The 20,146-nt window shown below is 35.4% G+C and overlaps 1 protein-coding gene across 14 annotated transcripts in view; it reads right to left on the bottom strand.

Annotated features, from left to right (window-relative positions):
- Tmem117 (transmembrane protein 117) overlaps positions 1–20,146 on the bottom strand; it is a 554,639-nt gene that overhangs the window by 102,849 nt on the left and 431,644 nt on the right. The window contains exon 7 of one of the 14 annotated variants that reach the window (XR_012450820.1): positions 2,810–6,922. The exons of the other annotated variants lie outside the window; for them this stretch is intronic. The gene's annotated coding sequence lies outside the window, so the exon portion shown is untranslated. The remainder of the gene's footprint in view (positions 1–2,809; positions 6,923–20,146) is intronic. 14 annotated transcript variants of the gene reach the window in all.

Below are 20,146 nucleotides of genomic sequence, written 5' to 3'. Positions count from 1 at the left end.
GTCCAACTTTCACTGCAAAGTGAAGAGTGGCAGTGGGTCTATATGTATCCTTCAAGTCATTGATGATGTCAGCAAAACACTAGGGCTGAGGTGTATATTTAATTCTAGTGGCTTATGGTCATCTTAGAATTTTTTCTGTCAGTGTATACATTTGGCTCTAAATTTACAAGGCTTTTAGTAATGAATACTATCCCCTTAATGTCTTTACGCTTTTGTTTTCTTAGCTGGGGATATTTTTCATCATGCTTAAGCACGCTGATGGCAGATTCATACGTCAATGCCTTGGAAATCAGGATGGATTTGTGGATAATATAGGGCCTATGAGTGACAGCTATCATACTTTCCAACTTGTTACAAAGACACAACTTTTGTGTTTCTCTGGAATTTACAGAATGGTAAAATTTGTGCTCATATTGTGACTGTGGATATTCATAGATGGTAAAATTTTTGGTGGCACTGGGGATTGACTGCAAGTATATATCGGTATATACACTATGTCTATCTATCTTTCTATATATATGTTGCATAACAATTTAACAAACTAGTTTATCTTAAATCTTCATTGTTCTGTACATCAATGAAGTATTTAAGTTATTGTATTATGAGACATCCCTCAGTTCAAAGATTAGTTTCTCTTGCTCATAAATTGTGGTCAGAAGATTGACACAATGTTCATAAATATAAATTACCAATGTTTTTATTCGATGTTCTTGGTGTTTTGTTGTCTTGCTTTTTTTTTCCTTGTGTTTTGAGATAAGATCTCCCCAGGTGGCCCAGTTTGGCCTGGAATTCATGATCTTTCTGCCCTGCCTCCACCTGTACCTCTGGAGTGTTGGGATTATGGCTGTGGACTACTAAGCTTGCCTTGAATGTCCTCTACATAGGTTTTTAAGTAAAATTATCAGTATGACCTATATTAAAAAGTACTTCTGTGATATTATTATGAGGTTGAAGTTTCATTTCATATTTCTGTGCGAATATATCAGATTCTAATGGAATGTGTCCTGTTTGGAACTATCGCAACCAATATCCTTCAGCATATGTGGAAAACAAGTGACAGTGGATGTTGGGAAGGTGGTAAAAATTACCAGAAAATAATTTTGTGCCACTCGGGATAATACCTCATAAAATTTTTACTCATAAAATTTGTGCCTATGGTTCTTAAAATTGACTTTTAAAACACAGAAAAAGCTATATGGAAGCAATAATAAAAACTAAATTTAAAACATAAAAGTTTGCCTTCAAGCATTGGAATGTACTCAGTAAGTCATACATAAATGTGAATTTACCAGTTCCCATAGGCCTTGCTGTATGGATATTTGCAATGTTATATACATAAATCAATTAATTTGCTTTTTTTCTATATATACCCAGGTGCACTAGATTCATTGCTTCTCACTAGAAGACAAGTTGGCAAATCAACATCATTATGAAACAGAGAGTTTATTTATTCAGAATTTACTTTTCTGTAAAAGCTCCCAAGTTTTTTTTTTTTTTTTTTTTTACAAATATATGATTTGCTGATGGGCTGACACTCTTAATTCCCAACTTGGAGAGTCCTTGACTTTTAATTATGTATTTATCATTAAATAACAAATACACTTTAGCAATAATAAACACAAACCAAGTCCCTCAACTAATCATGTATCATCTGGCTTTTAATTAGTGTTGGCCAGAAATGGGGACTTCTTCAAATCTGTTCTTTGGGAACAATACATAGACAGAATGATTAGTTGGTCCAATGTATGCACCTGCAAGATATGCTAATTAGCTCACAATCAGTGAAAGAGTTCTCCAATTTTATTTCCTAAACATCAACTGCATACAATGTGAAAGACAAATATTATCACAATTAATAATTTTTCTATTTTTTCTTTTTTAGCATATTAAACTGACAATTATATAGTATGATCAATAGGTTACTCATCAATCTCTTCTCAAAATAAAGAGCAACCTGCAAGCCTATTTAAATGAAAGGGAATACATTTACCTTTCCTAATATTATTAAGTGTTCTGCTTGCCACAGATCTAGCTGGGCACTGTAATCGATGCACTGGTATAACAGCCACTATTCAATGAAGCTCCAATTGGCACAGCTCTTTACATACATTTCCTTGTTTTAACTTTAAAAAATTCTAGAGGGGTGGTTATTTTTCAGTGGAGTAACATTCAGAGAAGGTTCCTGATTTTTCCAATGCAATATAGCTACTAAGTAGAACAGTAGGCATGCCCGGTCCTATACAGGCACTTTTGTGCTATAGTGATGAAGGTGAGTTATTTGGCTTTTTTGGACTTTAATGACTTTATATTATATCTGGATTTAATTGTTTCTTTTTCCTCTCTCATTGAACCTCCAAAGAAATTACGGAACTATGTAGAGATGTTTCTTCTACTTGTATAAAGAAAAAGTTTTCAGACATTGTTTCTGTTTTATTGTTTATTTCCCTACTTTCAACTATCCTGGATTTCCATAGGAATTTTTACTTTTGCATTGAAACCATATCTATCATCACCATTTCTAGGCTAACACTTATTTTGTTATCCTTTGTTATCTTTTTTTGAAAAGTAATCTTTTGTCTTTTATTTGAGTCATTGTCACATTTGCTGAACATCTGTATACTCAGTAATTGTTTCAGTCTCTCTTAAGCATTGGTAACATAGCAATGAGTCAGGTAGATGTGATTTTAGTTTCTGAATTCATAGACCTTACAGCTTGAATGTAGTACAAAAACATAAACACTTATTTTAGAAAATGATTTGTGTCAGAGAGAAAATAAACCAAGAGAATGGGATAGCAGAAGAACTTTACCTAGGGCTAGAAAAGATCTGTATAAGAACAGAACCTCTGCAGATAAAGTACCAGGTGTGGTGATGTGGACAATGGATGTACCAGGACCCAAACAGTGACAGAACAGTCTCAAATCTAGTGGAGGCAAAAGATAAAAGGTGCAGTATTTCTATATAATCTATGCAAATCCTCTTGTAAACTTTAAATCATCTGTAACTTACTTGAAACACCTAATACAATGTAAATTATATATAAATATTTGTGTTGCTTAGGAAATAAAGGCAAGAAAAATTTGTATATGTTCAGTACTGATGTACTTTTTTTCCCTCAATCTTTTCTATACATACTGGATTAAAAACATGTATGTGGAACCCAAGGATACAGAGGTCCAGCTGCTTATACTCCTTGAAGGTACACTTTGTATTTTTCTTAGTCCTTAGCACAAGTCTAAATACATAGGAAGGAGTAAAAAAAATGCAGGACTGGTTTTATTATTTACCAGTATTTACCAAGTGGTTATTATGTGCAAGAAACTATACCAGATCTGAAATATCAGATACATGTCAAAATTTCTGTCTTCAAGAACCTCACCTTCTAATAGAAGAAGCAAAGAAGTTAAATAGTACTATTCAAGATATGAAGAGAATATGTAAAGTAACCAGTTATTCTCTATCTTCCACTTTTTTGGTGACCACAGGCAGCTGAGAGTATGTAGATAATTACTAAAGTTTAGGAGTAGGGTGTAGCCATATAAATTGCTCATCTTTGCTATAATTTATGTAACTGGTTTTAAACACAAACCAAAGAAGCATTTCTCAGTGGGTATCTTTGGTTAGTTTACCTAAAAGATCATCCTTTTATAGACTTTCTTCACTTACAACATTTTGACTTATGGCCATTTTTCCCACAAAGATAGACTCTGCTGATTTGACTATGTAATAAAATAGGAAATGCAATCTATTCAATGCTTATCATTTGAACACCATTGCCAGAGCAATAAAAACAGGAATGGTGTTTGAATTTTCTGTAATTAAGGAGAAATGTTCCCCATTACCCTGAGTCAATCTGCAACATTGCATCCATCCATAAAACATAAAAATGGGCATGTGACTTGAGATCAGCAAGAATATTATCAAGAAAAGTGATTAAGACTTCAAGATTCCCGAGACTCTGTATTCCTTACTCCTATGTAAGCTAGTATTGATTTCATATTCTTGTCACCATTCAGACTGATTGCCATTTTGAGTAACATTGGCCTGGCAGTTTCCTTGGTCAGTATTTACATAGCATCATCAATATTTTTTAATGTTTATCTTAACCAAAGCCAATATTTTTCAACCTTGACTCCTGAGGTAATTACTGTGGAAAATGACGATGGCATAAATCAGATAATCGAATAACAACCTTTCACTGTGCATATCATTTTCCTCAATGCCTCTATAATTAGTAAGAAAATTTTACAATGTTATTTACCTTCTTGAAATAGAACTTGAGCTACACACACACACTCTCTCTCTTTTTCCTAATTATTTTCATAAATATTTGGCCAATAAATTAAAACTAGGAGGCCAGAGGAATTATCTGTTCTATATAATTAAATATATTTTTTATATCATGAACAAATTTATGATTTCTATGAGATGCAGCTATCTCTTTGTTGTCTGGCTCTACACTACCAAAGTAAGTGAATTAAATGAAGATATAGTGGAGAATAAAATCAAACCATGTTTTGTGCAGACAGAAAATTCCTGATGATTTTACTTTTAAAGTAAGTGCTTTACAAACTTGTAAACATAGTTGGTCTTTAGACAGGGTCATTTTGTTAGTAGTCCTTTTTCTCCTTTATGTGTGATTGGGAATATGTTTGTGCTGCCATCTTTTAATGTAAATACACATCCATATTAATCTCCTAAGTATACTTCTAATAATTATCTCTGCTAAGGAAATAATTTTAAAAATGAAAAATATATATGTATGAAGATAGATTTTTCAGTCTATTGTTACTTCTTATGGTGAACAAGTGGACACAATCTTATGACAAAAAAAGTGAAATAAACTATGTTTATCATTCCATGGAAATTTATACAGCTACTCAGAATTAAAATTATGCAAGCTTTATAAAATATTGTTGTGAAAATATATAGTGAAAATTAAATATATGCTGTAATTTTAAGTGGAAATTCTCAGATCACAATAATGAATAAACAAAAGTAAAGCCTAACAAAAGACGTCAAGGTAATATATCAAATTCACTTTGTTATTATGGTAAACTTATAGATGGCTTAAAATGATCTTGGTTTTCAAATTTCTAAAGTGTTTTAATTTTTTTCACCCACATATGCATTCTAGACAGTTTCCCATTTTTCAAAGCAATTTCCTTTTTTTTGGCTTTAAATCTCTATTTAATTCTAACATAGTCAATATCTTTCTTTAAACTCTAACCTTATATCCTTCTATTAATCTTGCTTTTATTTACTTTTGGTTGAAGCAATTCCTTTTCAGCTCTGGGTTCAAAGGGTATATAATGCCACCTGCCTTCTTTCTTTGTGCCCAGAGTGCTGTGAGATTTAATGAGATAAGGTTCACGCAGCAATTTATGCTCCTTAGAGAAAGGTTCTATGTAAAAAAAAAGTATTATAATTATTTTTGTTATTTTAAAACCCACAGAGATATTAGAGCTACAATTTAGCACAAGTAGACAGGGTTGGACTGACTCCAGGTTCAGGCTGGCCAATATCACTTAACATCAAATTCCAGGATTTGGAGGCAGCCACAGCCTTTCTCTCCCTGAGCGTCTGTCTTGATGCATTGATGGTAAAATGAAAAGCCCCAGTTCCTCTCAGTGTTAAAAGTAGAATATTTTGGTTTTAATTTGCAATCTTTTAAACATTGTAGTATGTATATTTACTTGGTTTTCACCATCTCTGCCTCTGTCTCTGTGTCTGTCTCTCTCTCTACCTTAGTTCAACAGGATACATTCCCATCTACTTATTGGAAATAAACATTCAAAGCTAGGGTTAAAGACAATTATCACTGACTACTGGAAATCATATAACCTGAGGGATTGTATGCTAATGAAGAGTAACACAATTTTTGAGTTAAATTTATAGCCACCCATGACCTGATATATGAATCACCTAAAAGTTATTTACAAGTGGTTAGCTTTTTTCTGAGCATTTTTAATGAAAGAATACTTGCTACTTCCTGAAAAGTTTCAGATACTTAGACTGTTCTATTCTACATTTAGTGAGATCATGTCCATCTGTCTTTCTGCTTTCTGAAGCTGAACTGAGTGTCCTTCCTCTGATCTAGTTGTTTCTCTGTGCTTCATTCATTCATTCAGTTAATAGTTACTCTACAGCATAGGCATAATGCAAGGTTTGGAGACACAAAGAGGACTACAGCACTTCTCTTTTGCAGAGGATCTCACAGTCTAATGGGGACTGGGACACTAAGGTAGACAAATGGTCATGAATGTATAAGCACATCTTGTATGTAGGCAGGAAGGAAAGAGTCAAGGACAAAAAAGAGGAAGATATTAATCCTGCCTGAGACCACTCAAGAAGGCATCCAAGAAAAGGTAATTTTTGTCCTTGAAAAAATAACTAAGATTTTTGCCAAATGAAAAAAATGGTGAAAGAACACACAAATAGATGTGAGTGGGCCAGGAAGAGCAAGGAGTTCAGTGAAACTGACTCCTTGTAAGGATATGGCTGAAGGGGTGAGTGTAAGAAGAGTGTAAGAAGAGTTTATTTTTAATGCTTATAAGATTGTTATTTACACCACATGCAATGGAACCAACAGGCATTATGGAGCTGATTAGTAGCATGACAGATTTGTTCATAAGGTGACAACCATAATAACATAGGTAGAATATTGACTAAAGAAAGCCTCATATTCTAAAAACCTAGGCAAGATAAGGGACTGTAATCCAGTGATGGGAGGCAGGAGTAAGATGGGAGATATTAATAATTCTGTCAAGATGACATCATTAACAAAGATGACAACAAAATATAAAAGAGCAATTTTAGGGGAGAATACTATGGTAGTAAGTTTTGACGGGTTAGGTATAAGTTCCCACAGTATCTTCACATGGGGACATCCAGAAGACAGATGGAATTGTGAATCTTCAACCTGAGGAAGAAATCAGAGCCAGAAATAAACTGAAAAAAATCAAAATAAGATAAGCAAAATAAAACTATTCAGTTGAATATGTAGTAAGGCACCACTGTGATCCCCCTTATTTGACTAATCCTGTCACTTCTGCCAAAGATACTGTTGACACCATATGTTCATTCAAAAGACAATAAAATAAATGGAAGTGGATGAAAGGGGGCTAAGTAAATCACATTTTGCACCTTTATAATTGTGCATTTGAGCTAATGTTGTTTAACTAAGTGTAGTTTCTTCTCATCTGTTTCTCATGTAATCTTATACTTTGTCAGTTTTCCTTTATCATGTCACCATAATCTATGCTCACCAACATATCCTCCTGAGAAAAATTAATTTTTTTCTTATTCTTAAAAAAAATTGTCCTCCCTCCACTTTCTAGGAAGTTACCAAGGGTGTCTCAAGAATACACAAATTCAGTTCTCTCTTTTACCAAGCAGCATGTGCCTTTTCCATTTTTTTCCCTGACTCATAACAGAAACCTACCACAGGAAGGAATGTCCATGAGCCTACTGAGAAAATGGCAGAAAGTCACGAGGTGACCACCAAGCTTTGTGAAGCTTCCCCTCTGGTGCTAATGTGCTGATTTTGCCTCTGCTAGCAGTGTTTCTTGTCTTGCTTCTTCTCTGGGTCAGGTACTAGGTTGTTGTAGCCTCTTGCTGTGTTCATTATTTCTGTTCTATGATCTCCTTCTTCTGGTGCTATATATAGGCTACAAAGCAGAACTCTTCAGTGTTTCCAAAATCTTTGTAACATTTTGGGAAGTAGGCTTTCGAATTTTATCATCAACACACTATCCCTAGAAATCAAGCTTGTATTTCTGAGGATGGCAGAATGAATCATGTGATATTCATGGTTGCTTCCTTTCAATCCCAAAGACCTGAATTTATATCAAGCTTTTCTGTCTGCTCTCTATTCAAGTAGGATGGTTTCTTTCCCAAAAGACTTCTCAGTCTAGCACACAAATGGACTCTTGGCAGGCCAATCCTCTAGCACTCCCCAGGTAAATCTGATCATATCCAACTCAAGGTAAAAACAGATTTGGTGATTATTTGTAATGCCAGATATCTTAGATGGCTTGACCAGAATAAGAGTTTATGTAACCTCCAAATAGCCAAAGGAAAGGAAGTGTCAAATCAAAAATCCAAATCTATATTTTAGATTTCTACTGTGAGAAACTCAAAACACTACATTATTAAATTCAAACAAGTTTGATTACTCTAAAGCAATAACCACCAGAAGATGAATAGATTTCTATATAAAATACAGCATTAACAAGGCCAACGTATGTACATGGAAAACTCATTTTTCAAACTACTGTGTGTCATTTAATTTTTACAACATCATGCATGAAAGTTTAGTTACCTCAGACTTTGGAAATAATAATAAAAACATAGCACTGTATATCCATTTACTTTGGGTCTACTGATTTTATTATTTTTAATACTAATAAAAAAGTTATATTTTATGAGTATGATGATCAGATTAATTCTATCTTCATGCTTTTCCCGGTGATTATAGTTCTGCATAGAATTTTTAAAAGAAATGAGAAGACATAAAATTTCCTCCTATGACTAATTCTCTTATAGCTTAATACTACTGAAATTGTTTTCCATATTAAAAGCATTTTACTTTCTTTTCAGTGAGATGTTCCTTTCACAAGTTTTCCTTACCATGCAAATATGTCTGTCTAATGAAGAAAAAAAGGGGAAAGGGCAAGAAAAGTGAATATAAATGAAAAGAAGATAAATTTGTTCACCAGTCTCCTATCTGACCCCAATGCAGAAAAGGCTTTACTGAGGGAAATTGCTGAGAAATGCAATTTCAGCTTTTTTATGCCATGGCAATATATCTACCAATGCCAATGCTGTGTAGAGAACAAACACTTCTCCCTAAAAGCAGTTCAGTTTTCAGAAATCATTCCAGATGAGTTGTCAAAAATGTTTTGAGCTAAATTCTAATTGTTGTAACTCACTTGGATTTTGACAAATGGAATCATTTGGTTTGAATTTCAAAATTGTTTTTATTAAAACTCTTCAAGTAAAATGCAATTAAAATTTCCCTGTGTAACTCGAGTTAGATTTCAATGTTAGAATCAAAATTTATAAGAAGGCCTATAATGAATAAAAGAGTATCTAAAGCAAGTCTTTCTTGATGAAGATAGGCTGTTTCCAGCAAGGAACTAGAAGAGTTCAGTACTTTCTAGAAGAGATAGAAAATAATTTTGAGGATATTTAAGAAAATATCAATGACACAGCATAGATTTGATGAGAATCAGGTCAAGTAAAAACACAGTTACCAAACGGGCCACTTTGCCCATCCATCCTGTGTGTTTCATGTCCTCAAGTTGACATTTTGGAGCTGGCCTTACTGCTCCTTTCTTGGGATACCATCTCTTTGCCTTTCTTGGCTGGATTAGGTGCATTGTGCAAGTTTCTCATCTATGATTGTGAGTACCTCGATGTCGAGGACTGTGTCTTACTCATCTTTTAAGTTTTAGGCACCTGGTACAGTGTTGGGGACACAGCAAGAGTATAAAATAGCCATGAAAAAATGGATATGGAATGAGTGAATCTCCACTTCATAAGGCAGCCAAACCTTCCTAAACTAGGAAAAGGTTAAAGCTTATACTAAGAAGATGCTACTTCCAAAAGAGTGCTCAGCACTTTTCTAGGAACATAAAATTCATGTCCCAGAATGTGTTCTCACACAGAGTGACATCAACTGGCAATCACCACTCTGCGTAGATGTGACAAGAGTGTCAAATAACCATGTTGAAATTAATAATGGAGAGACAGCACTTAGACAGGAGCAGCTTGCACTGCTTCAACCAACACATACTGTTTAGCCGAATTCCCTCCATTAGCATTATGAATTCTGCTATAGCACAGTTGATTCAACTTTCACAGCTGGTAAAATAACTATCTCATTCATATTTTACTAAATGGGTGAGTGGCTTTCTTTGAACATGTGTGTACAATGAAGAAAGTGAGTTACTCTGTTTAAATAACAGAAATAGTTTGTATTAACAGAGGCCCTAATGAATGAATTAAATAGGTTTACCAGCAATTAGACACATAAAAAATAAAACAAATATTTTCAAGTTTGAAGTTACACACTTCATAATTTAAGCCTTTGAAAACAATAAGTAAATGTATCATTTATATCAGTTTGCAGTCTTCATGAGGGGCAAAAATGCAGTTTCCTTGCACTTCAGTGTCAGCTGGTCTTGGTCAGAATTTTACTCTTGATTGGTATTGACATAGTCGGAGTACTCCGTGGAATTAGGAAAGGTTTTTAATCAAAGATGTTTGTGTTAATCATCTCATTGCCATAGGAAGTTACACCTGGATTACAGGCTTGGGTATAAAGGAAGCATCTCTCTGATAAAAGCAACACTCTTTAAGGATGTGGAAGATGTGATTCAGCCCTTAGGGGAAAATGACCCTTAGGAAAAGAGAGCCATTCAAATGGTTACAAGTCTCTGCCCTCAAGCATCTGTCCCCAGTGGGTACCAATGCCCTCTTTTCTTAGTCCAAAGCAAACCTTAAATCGACAAAATGCTTCTTCCTCATTCTTTTTAATATAACTTGTTTTGGCATTAACTTTTTTTTGGTGGTACTGGAGTTTGAACTTAGGGATACCTGCTTGCTCGGCAGACTCTTCTTTGAACTTTTTTTGCCTACACAGCTGGGATGACAGGTGTGTACCATCATGCCCACCACCTTTTTTTTTATTGAGATGGGGTCTGATTAACTTTTTACCCAGAGTTGGTCTCTAACCAGTGATCCTCCCTGTCTATACCTCCTGAGTAGCTGAGATTACAGTTGTGAGCCATCATGCTTGGCTAGCATTAATTTTTAAAGAAAATTTAAGAAAAATCTCTATAGCTATAAATATAGAAAATACCAAAACCATGTGTTTAGGTGTATGTTTCTGTGATTAAAACCATCACCTACTAGGTACTAAGAATATATTATCTGGTGTGTTCTGTTTTTAAAGTCAATGTTGGTTAATCTCTGATCTGATGTTCTGATACTAAATAATGTTCCTATTTGAAAATGATCTCTATGATAATAGTGTCTACATTCCCTCAAAGTGAAACACAAGGTGGCTCTAATTCATCTCCTCCTTCTCCTCCTCCTTCTTGGTGGTATACTGGGGATTAAACTCTGGGTCACTTGAGCCATGCCCTTAGTCCTTTTGCTTTTTAGATAGGGTCTCCTGCTTTTGCATGATCATTCTCCTATCTCTGGCTCCTGAATAGCTGAAACTACAGGCATGTGCCTCTATACCTATCCCCCCTGCTTCCTTAAGATAGTATCCAAGTAGGACTTTCACTAAAGCCTACCGTAAAGTAGTTTCTATCCTTTCAAATTCATGACTTGTCATTAAGCTCTCCTAATTAAGCGAAAATAGAGCACTTCTAAGGCCTTGGTGCTCAATCCCCACTCATTGGGTTCTACCCTCACAGTCACTTCAATTACTTTTCAATGAAGTTGGTACTGGGGATTGAACCTAGGGACACACACATGCTAGGAAAGTGCTCTACTACTTGAATTACATAACAAGCCCCCTTTTTTATATTGTTTTCAAAATAGGATCCTGCAACTTTGCCCCAAGCTTGTCTTAAACTTATGATTCTCCTGCCTCTGGGAGGTAGGTGGGATTACAGGCATGCACCACCATGTTTGCCTTCGTATTTTTAAAGTCCTCTAAGAATGATATATACTCAGATTTGGAAAAATTTGCTCTAAGAACTGAGCAAGGAAGAATTCTGGTGATAGGGTATGGTTAGTGTTCTTTCACTATTTCTCTGAGTCTAAAAAATGCTGTCCTTTTACTCTTATCCCTTGATTGCTAACTTCTGCAAGAAAATCACTTCTATTACCATGCAAAACAGTTTCTCCAGAGGGAAGGAACATCTTACCTGAGATTCTTGCCACCTCAAATTGGGTACAATGCCAAGTATGAGAAAATTAATTATTTTGATGATTTTTCTCTCCAGAGATCTTCTCCTATGCTCATAGAGGGAGGATTTTGGGTTTATAATGTTGAGGATGTGTCTTACATACAAAACACACATATACCTTTGAAACCATGTGGTAATGTTGAAAGATAAGAATCATTCAGCAAAACTAACTTTTGTTCTTCGTGAATACTTAAAACTTAAGAGTCCTTCAGCCCTAGAATATCCTTGGGAACATATTTGATACTTTTGTGATTCTATCACAGTCTGTGAATTTTTGGGAGCACAAATTTATTTCTGCATCTTTGTAGCCTAAGTAGAGGTTTAAACTTTTAATCTAGACTGTTAGTCATAGAATGAAAGATTACAGGATAGGTAAGATTGATTTAATTGGATGATCAGAAAATGGTAAAAAGTTTCCTTTTAACTAATTCATTCTCTCTATCTCTCTCTCTGTATGTATGTACATTAAAAAGATGGAACAAATATTTTGATGAAAATTCACCAATTATATTCAGTGGTTTAAACAAATGTCAAGTCAATGTCCTTATCAGAAAAAAGCACTAAATTTAAGTCATTGGCCAGAAAAATAATTTGTTCTAACATGGTATCCCTCAGAGGGGCATTATTTTCAATGACATGCTTATTTAATACAACCATTTGCAAAGGAACAACCCATTTTGCTGCAAAGGAACAACCATTTTGCTACTTCAGTGAGCTGAAGAGTTTACTTATATTTTGGCCTATAGCATCTTTCCCCCTGTGTTGGAACATCCATTTGTTAGAATCCACATGGATTGCCAGCTAGAGTAGGCAGTCAGCTCTGAATCACTCTGCTGACTCAAATTGTGCTCTGAAGGGAATTGGTCAAGCTGCATTTGACACAATGAGGAATAACTTACAACATATGCTGAAGTGACACAGTCTGGAAAGCAAGGAACAAAGCGTATCAAGCTGCCTGAGATCACCACTTCTGCACAGTGTGTGCAGGGGCCTGACAGACACAGAGACTCCCTGAGCAGTTTTCTTACTGGGAAAGGAGAAAGAGGGAAAATGAGAGCAAGATAGAGACTCTTTGTTGTACCTTTTGCGTGTAGCATGTTGCCTGTGTGTGTTCTTGAGGAAGAGATTACAGACAATAACACTGTATTTTTAAGCAGGATGAAAGAGGACCAAATTCATCTGTTTTATAAATGACTGACACAGAATAGGTATCATTATGCAGGAACAGTAAATCATGCAGGTAAATTAATCCAGACCTACATTTGTAGACTAGTTCAAGTGGTATACAGCATTACTAAAGCAGCATTCCATTTTAAAATATTATATTCTACCAATATTTTGCTCAAAATAATCATTTCAAGAGCATAATGATGAGAGAGCAAGGAAATCAAATAACAGAAGCATTTTTTCCAGCTAAGACTAGGATTGAAAAGTTTTACATGAACTCACTTAAAGGTAACCAAACTAAACAAAATAGATGATCTTATTCTTATTGAACTGATAGAATTTTAGGAGGGAAATAATCCAATATTTAAAAAAAACAGTTTCACAGATCTCAATTACTTCATTTGTTAAAAGTGGAACTTTAATAAATGATATACTATCTCTTGTAGAGCTACAGTATTCTGTTTCTATAGATGTGAAATAAACAACCTTAGTGGAGGATAAGAGATTATATTGTCTCTAATTATAATCTTATTTGCACAATCATAAAAAAGAACCCAACAGCACCAGGGCTCACTATTCAGACAATATTTTCAAATTTAAAATATAGAATTAATGCATCTATACATACAAACAATAAAAAATAAACAACAGTGACCCTTTGACTATGTAAATGAATAGCTATTAGCTTTCTAGTCACTGTAATCCCTACAGATTTTTGTACTAGTTTATTTGTTATAACTTTAGTCCTTTGCCATCTGAGTAGTAATTACACTGCTGATTATATTAATAATAGATACCGGTCACTTGGGATCTATTTATGTTCTACATTTGACATGTTTTATCTTATTTAATCTTCACAGTAATATTATGCATGCATTTCATCTGCTTTACAAAATTAGAAAATGTAAACTCATCTCAGAGAGGTAAAATAGTTACTCAAGATCTCCCATCTACTCAGGGACAAGTGCAGGAATTTTGTCCGGCTCAGACTGAAATCAAGACATTGTTCTTTCTACTATGAAACAAAGCCACTGAGAGGAACATGCACTGAAGAATGGGACCCACTGAAATGGCCAGAAATTCAGAGGTAATACCATTCTCTCAAGATTATCTCTGGACATCCCAGATCAGAGAACTTTGCCTAGATAACAGTCCTCACAGGAAGTCCCATTGGCATGGATTTGTTTCTGTTCCCACTATATGATTCCCACCAAAGGAGTCCTATTCTTTCCCTTTTGGGCCAATCTCTGCCCTCCACCCCAGACTCAAGTCCTAGCCTGCAACTTAGAAATCCAATTTCCTACTACAATGCCCTGTTTGTTGAAATTTCTATGCACCCTTTGCTGGCCAGGTCCACCTGCTGGGGGATATAAAAATGAGATGGGATAGGAAAAAGCAACATAAGCAATGAGATGTCCTGGTAGAAAGTGTAGCACACTCTGAAATCCAATGTCAATCCAATGGAGGAAACAGGAGATAGGATGGTGGCTTTCCTCCATCTAAGATTTTTTCCATGTAGCAATTACAGCATGAGTAGGAAAGAAGTGATGTGGGTGTGTAACTATGAGACTGAATAATGATGCTGACTCCTCAGAGAGCTCTGTCTCTAGCAGCTTAAAGACACATATTTATACAATTTCTCACATTTCTATCTTCAACTCCACTCACATTCCAACTAACATTTCCCTCTGGGTGGGCTCTACTAACTGCAGGTCCTTGTGTTAATACTTTGTATCTTGTGCATCCACTTCCATGCATGCCGTGATACTTCACCCTGGGCAGTAGTCTGATGTTCTCATTGGTGTCAGCAGGACTGAGTACATAGTTGAGAGACCCACTGAAATGTGGACACTCTAGTTTAAAAAAATATTAAAAATCTCAAAAGAGCAAAAACAGAGCATTAAACCAAGCATGGGAGCTTTCTGAGAGTGGAGTCGCTGTATACACAGACCACAGAGCTATGAAGTTGGACAGGGTGCCCATTCATTCATTCTTTACTTGGTAAAAAGCATACTCCTGGCTGGCTCTCCTTCAAGATGTGAAAATCATATGATGCCTCTAATACCAAAAATATGTAAAGCACCAGATATTCACTTTTTATCATATCTTACAGTTTTTAGGTACTTCTCTAAGTTACTTATATTTATCTGATGTTTTAGTTGTGCTTTTTAATGCAAGCCTGTTTCTTCTCACTTGCTACCCAATGATTAATATAAGACCTGTTTTCATATTAACTCCCATCACTGCCCAGCATTGCACAAGTCAGGCAACCTACCAGTATGACCCATTCTCACCTGTCGGACCCTATCCAGCCTTCTGACTCCCTACCATGAAAACAGGCATAGCCTCAACTTCACAGTGCATTTCAGTGCCAACCAAACAGACTCAAAGATGATCAGCCTACTGGTAAGCTCTCCTCACACAATATTATTTCAGACCACACTAAAACACTGGGGATGCAATTCTGAAGTTCTAATGTGTAGTCATTATAAAATTTCCCTTTTCTATGACTATAAATTACTGATTTAATTTTTATTTAAAATTTCAACAAAATATAAGTAAAATAAAATGTATCATTGTAGGTATTTTAAGTGCACATTTCAAGAGTGGTAAGTACATTTACATTTTGCTTGACCTCATCACTACCCATCTCTAGAATATTTTTCATCTTTCTGAACTGAATCTCTACACCCATTAAATAATAATTCCCCATTTCACCCCTCCTCAGCCCCGGGCTTTCAGCATTCTACTTTCTGTCTCTATGAATTTGACTGCCTTAAGCACATGTAAGTGGAATATCTAGATCTTGAATGTCCTACAAAGGCCCATGTGTTAAGGGCTTAGTCTTCAGCTTGGTGCTATTGGGATATAATTTTAGGACGTGGGGCCTAGTGGAAAGAAGTTAGGTCATGAGGGTGTTTCCTTGAATGGCATAATGCAACTCCAGATCTTTCTTGTCTCTCTTTTTGTTTCTTGGTCATCATTAGGCCTCGTTTGCCATGTCTTTCTGCTATGATGTACTGTGCTGCTATAGGCCCAAAGCCACAGGGCTAAGTAACCACAGAGTGAAATTTCAAACTGTGAGCTAAAGTAAATCTTTACTCCATATAAGTTAATTCTCATAAGATTGAAAGCTGACTAACACATGAAATCATGCAGCACTTATCTTTTGGGGACTGGCTTATTAGAATTGGCTTTTGATGTAAACTTTTCAGCTGAATATGGTGAACTAGAGGAGAGTCATTAGAGACAATTAATGGACAACGAGGAAGTTTTGGGGAATTTGCTTATTTCTGTAGGAAATATGGCCTGAAAGAGAGTATTGGATCTGATCACTGGGTTGTAAAATTCTTTCTACCACAACTTTCCCCATGCTACTATGTCTCTTTTCTTCCTTATGTGTCAAGAAGAACATTAAAAAAAAAAACAAAACCTGTAATCAAATGTCTCAATTTAAATTTGCCAGTTGGTTTGCTTCTTAGGTTATTACAAAAGAAGAAAAAAATGTCTTTTAGTCTTCTATTAATAAAACAATAGTCATTTAGATAACTCACCTTGTAAACTCCCTATTGTTACATATTTAATGTCTTCTTTTTTTTTTGACTAATCAGCACTCATTTCTGCTTTCTTATCCTCACTTCATCCTTTGTACTGGGAACACTTTGCCTAGTTATGCAAATCGTTGCAGGCTGACCTTGATAAATGTTCTGTGTTTATGTAATTTAGATTAGTTCAGTAATTGTTTGGAACAGAGGCCAGAAATCTTCCCAGGGTTATAAACAATGCACTTTCAGGACTTTGAGGTCGGTGAGGAAGGAAAGGTCAGAGCAAGTTGCTCTCTCATTTTTGCCCCAAGATTAGGCTTGCTCTGGCTCTCTGAACCCAGCTGCTTGGAATCCATCAGCAGGAAGCTGGCTCAGAAGAATTGGGCTGATTCCTTAGATTTTCCTGGATGCTGAGATGGGGTAAAGCAGGCTAACATTGAGAAAAAGTGTGGAAAAGGTTAAAAAAAAAGTGGTCCTCTTGCTTTTAGACATGACAAACGATCTGCTGCAGCTGTTTTAAATAGCTAGTGCACTGAAATCGTTCTTGAGAAACTAGGTACCTGACTTGTAGTTTTACAACATACTTAAAGTTTGTTTTATTATATAGAACCATTCCTTTTGTATTTTTAAAAATAGCTGGGCACCCCTACTCACAGCCCCTAAGAATACCACAGTTTGATCTTTATCTTTTTTATTTTCCTTTTTCAGTCTGACCATAGGCTTAGTTTGAAAGGACTCTCACCATGACAGAACTCACTATTGTCCTTATAGCCTTCTCTGGAGAGCCTCACTACTTAGTATTCTCCTCCTTCATCAACCCAAAACTGTCTCCCTTAGTATCCTGTCTGATGAAGTCAGATGCCTTGAGCCCAAAGCCAATACACTTACTGCCTCTTCCAGACTCTTTCCATGAGTGCTATTGTAATTCTTACCCTAGTTACTACTTATCCAACTTTGTACCCATTCACATGTTGGTATCTTTTGTCATCTTATATAACTACAAGTCTCCCCATGCCATGGTTATGCTTGTCTTAGCATGTTCTAGTTGCTTTACAGACATCTGGATAAAATTCTAGGTCAGGATGACCACTGCAGGGCAGAGCAAGACTAACATCAACCCTGCTCTAGAAGCTAGGCTTCTAAAATATGAAAATGTCCACGTGGTCAGAAATTCAAGCATTCCCATAGCCATGTAGATGCCTATAACACAAAATCAGTTCTCTTCCCTCCTTTACAACCTACCTACACCTTCTTCCAAAAGCAACTATTTAGGTATCCTTTCAGAGAACAACCTCTTGATGTGCACAGCAAAGTACTTACATAGTTTACTCAAGCTATGCTGAGCTGTTTCTTCCCTGAGCTTGGTAGATTTGTAAAAGGAAATTACCTCAATAGCTAGAAACTGGCTGAAAAGAGAGCAGGCTGGCTCTCCAGGTGTTACAGACCTGGAATGAGTCTGGCTTATTTTTCGAGAAGAGCAGAAAGCACAGTGTTTGTATGCATGCTCCTTTCACTTTTAGATTTGATAGGTAAAGGGCAGTACATCTTTCTTTTGATTACTTTTTCATAAATTATACATAAGGTTGAACTTCCTTTGAATTAGTAACCATTTATATTAATTAACTTTCCGTTCATATTCTTTACTCACCTTTTACCTTCACACATTAGCTTTATCTGAGTCTTATTTATTTCTCTGGTATAAAGAATTAGGTTGTGACCCAACCTAATTCTTGGTATTCCCCAAATACCCCACCAGTTGTCTTAACATTTATTGAATAATCTTTCTCCTACTGATAAGAAATATCACCTTCATTTTATATTAAATTATTTCTATATGTATTTTAAGTGAGGTCTATATTACTGTCTTAATCCACTGAACTTGTACTATTTCTTGGTTCAAATCTATTTTAGTTGTGGATTCATGATATATTTTAATACCTGACAGTGCATCTCAGATTGTTAATTTTGTATATGTGGTTTTTCATTTTACACATAGAATTGTCTGGTTCAACATTTTGATTTGGAAAGCTGGAGGTGTGGCTCAAGCAGTAGAGTGCCTGCTTTGCAAGTGTGAAGGCCTGAGTTCAAATCCAAGTCCTACCAAAAAAAAAATAGAAAATCACAATTTTGATTCGGAAACATTGATATATTAATATTGATATTAATCTTATATATGTTGGGTATATGGTATATAAAAATCATGTTATATATTTATTATTATTATGATTATATCCCCCGGTGCTGGGGATTAAACCAGGCCCTCACGAATGCTAGGCAAACACTTGATCACAGAACCACACCCTCAGTTACAATTAATTATATAGATGAGTAATTTAGGGAAAATTAAAGTTTCAATAATATTGAATCTTCTATTTGAAAGCAAAATAAGTTTTTATATTTGTTTTATCTTATATATCTCAGAAGAATTTTTAAGGGCCTCTTCACACAAAATCTATTTTTGTTAACTTTATGCCAGCTAGTATATCCTTTTATTGTTGTTTATGAATGGAATTACTTCTTTCATTGTATTTTCTAATTAGTTACATATTAGAGAAAAGCCATTTGATTTGTATAGTTTAATGCTACAACCATGATAATTCTGGACTCTGATTGTTTCCCTTGTTTGTGCTGATTTCCTTGATTTTCTTGGTATAGGCCATGTCTACTACAAACAGGAAAATTTTGCACCTTGCTTTAATCCCCACCACTAGTACTTCTAGAACAATGTTTAATTTAGGATGATAAAATGGCAGATGTTGTAGATTATTGCACTCGTTTTTATTTTTCTTTTCAAACGACTTCTTGCTTGTTAGAATCTGGAAGACTAAAGACTACATTTCCCAGTACTCCTTAGAGATTGGATTCTACCTATAATGTAGTTTATGCCAAACTTATCTGTTCATGAGATTTGGAGGAAGGAAGTAAGGCACATTGGGTTGTGCTTTTAGTCTGTTGATTCTGCAAACCAAGATAAGATAATAGTCATTGTAGTTTGGGGGTTTTCTCAGCCACAGCAGAAAGCTAGTGTCTAATGCTTAGTTTTGCAGATGTTGAGAGACAGGGTATAGTGTTCATTTTGCTGCCATTGGTCTTTACCTGTGACACTGTGGTATGGAACCAAGTGCTGTGGCAGTGACTGCCAGATTCCCCCACACATAGTCACAGAACAGGCAGCCACTCTCTTGGCCGAACAGCGATAGGTGGGTGCTCTGGGAGACACACCTGGAAACTAAGCCCAGAACTGACTTATTTTTTCAACCAATTTTATTTAGCTTAGCTTTTTCCTAATTTTAAAGGAGATATATCAAGAATTATAAACATTTCACCACTCAGTATGATGCTGGCTTTGTAAATTCTTGTGTGTATGCACAAATATATTTACATGATTCTTTAAATGTATTATTGAAATCCCTTTAATTTCCTCCTCATCTATGGATGTCTATCCTTCTCATTGCTCACTTTATAGATTATTTTCCTCTTTGATTTCTTTAGTTTCTTTCTTCA

The sequence above is a fragment of the Castor canadensis genome, chromosome 8 (assembly GCF_047511655.1).
Source record: "Castor canadensis chromosome 8, mCasCan1.hap1v2, whole genome shotgun sequence".
Taxonomy (NCBI): domain Eukaryota; kingdom Metazoa; phylum Chordata; class Mammalia; order Rodentia; family Castoridae; genus Castor; species Castor canadensis.
This window is presented reverse-complemented; position numbering and strand designations above follow the sequence as displayed.